Below are 6,266 nucleotides of genomic sequence, written 5' to 3'. Positions count from 1 at the left end.
TATAATTACAGAACACACTTGTATATAAATTATATACTAAAAAACTTGAAATTATATTTTGTAAAATATATTACTGTTAATCAAGGGGTTGGTTTAATTTCTGGAAAGAGTATGAATGGAGCTTTGTATATTTTATGTTTAGTGCTTTTAAGGACAATTGTTTATAAATCGGTAATAATTTTTATATGTAAGGTTGGAAATATTTTAGTTAGATTAACAAATTAAAATATATAATTAATTTATTGCATAAGGCCATTTTTTAAGGCCATTTTTCAGGACTTTTTTAATAACTTTGACACAATATTTTCTTTTTATTAATGTTGATATTTCTAATGCAAGAAAATTTGTCAAGAAATCGATTTGAGATTTTAAGAAACTCAACGCATTATTATTTTCTGTAATATCTAAAAGTTCGATAGAACTGATGGGAGCGCAAATAAGTTAAAATATAGTATATATTAAAAAAGTTATACTTAATGTCGTATGTGTCTCTTTCGTTTTCCGGATTCTTTGTTTCAGACATTAAATGCGTAGAAACAAACCCTAAACCGAAACTAGCTGATCAATAATTAATTTATTTGATTATAACTTTGATGAGCGTTTATTCATTCTAAATAACACAACTGCAGTTCTAATTATTCATTAGCTCCGCTAATTGAGCTTAGCCCAGCCACTAGCATATTATCCCCGCTTAGGATGCTCACTAAACGCTAACTACACTCCCGCTTCTAGGACAGCTAGACCTATGTCGTATTTGTCCCATTCAAAAACGCAAACTAAAAATATTTCTAAATAGAATCGATTCCTATCCTTGGAGTCGATGGAAAATACCGAAACTTTGAAAATTGCATGTATGTTTGCAATTTTTTGTGCAAAATTAATTTTAGTCGTATGTTGTTAGAAATACCTTAAAAAAAATGTGAAATAAGTTTGATAATCACTAAATATAAGAAAGTTAAAAAATTTTTGTCTACAGAATATGAGAACTATTTATTTTTGGATATGGATTAAGAATTTTGAATATAACTTTATTTAAATTTTTTCTTCGTTTTTTAAGGTAAAGACCAAATGTTTTAACAAATAAATACCTTACAGTCAACCAAACGAAACTTTGGAGTCTGTTCCTGCTTTATCAGTTTTAATTCTGAACCTGAAGCTTAAAATTTGCTTACCACTTTGTTGTTTCTGTTTATCCGAGTTCTTTCTTAGAAATTTTATAAACAGGCAAAATTCTTATTGATAGATGGGATCAAATCATTTTTCAACGGCAGCCGTTTATTCAAAGTAGTTGTAAGTTATAAAATCTGCATTCATTTGGTTTTGTTTTCTACAGGGAAAACTAATGAGAAATTATAAAATTTTCAAATTTAAAATTGTAAGTTATTTTATTTGAGGAATTTTTATTATGATCCCCAAGGATTTGCTATGATTTTTTACTACCTCTTTAAATACGTTTTATTGATATGAACATAAATTTTTCTATAGTTGAGGCCGGGTAAATGCAAGTGTGGTAACCTATTTCAGTTATATCTACAGATTTAAAATTACATGTGTTTGGTATTGATGACAATATTTCTTGAATTGAAAATTTTGGTTTTCAAAAAAAAAAAATCGTTGGAAATATCCTGATATATAATTAAGTTTTTCTTGAAGGATCTTGAAGGTAGTTATTTTTATCATGAAAGGATACATTAAAAACATATTTATTTTTGTTTTTATACCATGCATATATGTAATATGCAATGTATACTAAGTTTAGTCCCAAGTTTGTAAGGCTTAAAACTACTGATGCTACGAACAAAATTTTGGTATAGGTGTTCATAAAATCACCTAATTAGTCCAATTCCGGTTGTCCTTCCGTCCGTCCGTCCGTCTGTGGACACGATAACTCAAAAACGAAAGAGGATATCAAGCTGAAATTTTTACAGCGTACTCAGGACGTAAAAAGTGAGGTCGAGTTTGTAAATGAGCAACATAGGTCAATTGGGTCTTGACCTATGGGTCCGTATGACCCATCTTGTAAACCGTTAGAGATAGAAAAAATTTTAAATGTAAAAAATGTTCCTTAACAAAAAATAAACAACTTTTGTTTGAAACATTTTTCCGTAAACTTCACTGTTTACCCGTGAGGGCGCAAATTAGGCGTAAATTGTATAGTATGTAATATATAAATTGTATATGTATGTGCAATGTGATCAAGTAATTAGCACTATTTATGCATGGTATTTCAACAATTAACTCAGTCAATTGTTTGTTTACACTCTTTTTTTTTTAAATATTTGTGAGAGTTGTTGGCGTGAACCATAAAAGTCGAGTTATTTGTTTAAGTTTTGGCGAGCCACTTTGTATAGTATAAATACTATTATGAATATATTTATTATTAAAATAAAGCAAACATTATATATAAACAAATACACGGTCCATATCATGCAGGGTTAGTTAGTACAGCAAATATAAAATAGAAAAATAATAAAAGAGGCAAAAGAGCAAAAAATACAAATATAATAAGGTAAAACAATTGTTTTTAAACAAAAGTAATAACAATAATAATACAATAATAATAATAATAATGGCATCTACCAAGATATAAAACAACAAAAGACATTTCTAATGTTTATTTGTTTTTCAATTCATTTAATTTTTTATACACATTGTATCTGAAACTAGCCATTTTTACCACAATTACTATAATGTAGTAATAAAATTGGAAAATTAAAAAAGAAATTCTCTTCACATATCTATAATAATCGATTATTAAACATGATTGCTCTAATTTTATAAAATTTTTCAAATAATGATTTGAAAAATGTTAGCTGATATTAGGTTATAATGGCTATCCACGTGAAATACACTTAAATCCATAAGCTCAGTGGAACCAACCTATACTGACAAAATAAGTACAGGCAAACCTAAAGAAAAGAATTGTCTCAAAATTTTTTTGCTTATAATAATATCAGGTAAACATTTTAAAATTGGATATTTTACTGACTTGATGATACATGGGGTTTCTTCTTAATAGCCTAGGAAAAAACTATGCAAAACACTTTTTTTCTGGTATAACATTATGATATGGTGCTTTTTCAAATTTCTGTAATATTAATTTTTTGCATTTGCTATATTGTATGTCTAAATATGTGAAAGTATGCATATGACCACAGTTGAGGTTTGAGGACAGGCTTAGTTACGTGGAATGCAAAACATTTCATTATATTTACAGTATTTTGGCTAGCTTAGCTTTTAAATTGGCATAGAAATGAAAAAAATTTCCTTTTCCTTAAAATGAAAAAAAAATCCTTTTTGTTATTTGTAAAAATTATTTCTACATTTGTTTTTCTCATAAAGTGGTACGTTGATTCATTATACAAATGAACTATGCGTAAAAATACACAAAATTAAAACTGAGTAAACACAATAAACATACACCATGATGCACATAATATTTCTTATAACATTATATTTTCTTTGTTTAGCATCGATTGAGTTTTATTTCATTCTTGGCATGACGCGATCATTGAATATTTAGACTGATCATTCATTCACAGTGAATTGGCTGATGGAAGTAATATTTAAAGACCTGGCAAATACTTTGAGTTATTAACGTATTTAAATTAAAATTCTCTTTTCAAACATGAAATGAAATGAATAGAAGAAGTAAATAATTAGAAAATATTTTTAACATAAAGTCTGTATTACATGTCTTAATTCAAATAACGAATTTTTTCTACGATTATAATTAAATTTTTGTTAAAGAAAAACATTTTCCACATTCTTACCCGTTTCTTTACTTTCCTTTCTAAGTAGATTATTATGAAATTTTAAATGAAAACATCATTTTTAATTGTTGAATTCAAAAGTATTAACGTAGAAATAATTTATTTTATATTTTTTTGAAATGCTTACCTATTATGAAAATAAGTCCAAAAATATATTTACACTTTCTTTAAAGATGCTTCTTTGTACGACGTGTTCTTGTTCTCAAAAAGTTACACGATTATTTGACTATGCTATAAACTTAGTACACGATTATCTGACTGATTCCTAAGTAGAGTATTTGCCAGGTAAGAGATACACAGCTTAATTAATTTCAAGATTTCAAAATTCCCACGCATCATTTTCAAAGAACACTAAATAGATTTTTTTTTTTTTTATAGAAAAATATTTTTTATCTGAAAGTTTTTAACATTTTCAAATTTGTGTACAACACCGTATATTTCATTTTCTTAAAGAATGAATATTGTCTAGAAATCTGGGAATCTAAACATGTAATTTATGCTAAAAGTAAATTAAATTAAATTTTTTTTAATTAACAACAGGAAAAATAGTATAATTTTGTTGTATGCTTCGCCTTTATCAGATACAAACACACAATAAAATTGTATAATACTTTATGTGCTTCGTGAAGGTATTTAAAATGGTAAAATTGTTGTATATACATCCGACTGCCTTTATACCACTAGATACCTAGATAGACATACACCTACCTATACCGCTTACTTGCTATTCTTGTTGTTACATTTAATGTGTGTTCATATACTTTAAGTGGGTACCTCTAAATGTTACCTATATACCTACAAACGGCACGTAAACACATCGTAGATAGTATGCCCTGAAATATTAGATCTGTAACTTTCAGGATAAGTAAATTATTATCATATTTTGGCTCCATAGTCCCACGAAAGCCTACAAAATTTGCAAACCACGAAATGATTAATTTAACAAATGGTTTCATAAAAATTAAGTTCAAATTTTTTATTTTGTACGTTTTTATGAGATAATCAAAAGTCCTTATGGGCGCGGTTTATGATAATGTATGAACGAGCTTTTAAAAACTAAAAATCTAATAATTTCGGAAACATAGAAATCTTCTTCCCATCTTCCCACGAATAACAGAACTTGGACTCCCACTTTAAAAGTTGGAACTGTGAAAGCTTTCTATCAAACATTGACTATCTTGTTTAAAATTAAGTTTTAAACTTCTCATTGATTTTGAAATATTCAGGGGACGTCGTCAGATTTTCTGCTTCTTAACTTCTGCTGTTTCAAGGCCGCAATATCCGAATCAAACCTTTTCAATGTGATGTCTGTGTGTGTGTGTGAACGTATGGGCGTATTTTCGTTCGGATTCTTTCGCCTCGATTATCTCGCGAACCAGTTATGGCATTAACACATGACTAAGCTAATTCGACGAGTAATCGCGCATTTAAGAACTGAAAGAGACTGCAGAATCAGCATTTCAGCAGAATCAGTTCAGCTGTTTTTTAATGGTAATAAAAAAACTAGAAAAAAATGAATAAACAGAATCTGATAAGTGGATAAAACACATCATTAAGCTATGGAGATAATGATCGTTCCAGCATATGTTCAGCAGTACATGTTCGAAGAGTAATCTATGAAGGCTAACAAGACTTTTTTAAATGTTTTTTTCCCCCTCTGGGAAGTTAGTCGTGTGAACTACAGGGGTCGCACTCACACGACTTCAGTACCACATCGACTATGTACTGCCAATTTATTTGGATGGTCTTTTGTCAAACAAAGTCTGTCTATTATCAATAGATGAGATCGCGAGGATTTTTTTTTTATCACAAAATAAGAGACGTTATGCAAAGATATCATATACTTTTTGTAATGTAATTTTTGAGATGAATATAAAAAGTTTCTATCAGAAAGTTAATCGGTATCTATTTAGTAGTAAGTATTAGAAGTGGTATCGCACACCAAACACCATACCACACGTTGATTTATTTATATATACTCATTTCACTCATTCGATAAGTTTAGAATATTTTCCAAGCCGTTGGGGAAATCAGGTTGTATAAAATATTTAAACGCAGTTAACAGTGTATATAACACAATTGTATTTGTATACAATATACATACACAATACACATTTACAAATTTTAACTGATCATAAAACTACTCATTTGAAAATTTTAACATTTTACGTTTTGTGGGTTAATATTTGTACTAATTTGTTGTAAAGCACGAAGTTATACGGTTTTGTATGTTTGCATGTTTCCATTACCCAAATTTTCCGTTTGGTTTTTTTTTTAAATAAAACGATTTATTTGTTTTATTGTAAAAAAAGTATTCCACTTTTAATAAAAAAAGAAATTTCAACATAAGGTATTTCCTAAAATTTTTAAATAATACAATAAAATTATATGTATATACTTGAGGTTCGCTGACGATATACTATTAATGGAAGAAGATACCAAGAAACTAGAGCAAATGATTCAATTACAAGATATGAAAAGTGAGAGGTCGGA

The sequence above is a fragment of the Chrysoperla carnea genome, chromosome 1, assembly GCF_905475395.1.
Source record: "Chrysoperla carnea chromosome 1, inChrCarn1.1, whole genome shotgun sequence".
NCBI lineage: Eukaryota > Metazoa > Arthropoda > Insecta > Neuroptera > Chrysopidae > Chrysoperla > Chrysoperla carnea.
This window is presented reverse-complemented; position numbering follows the sequence as displayed.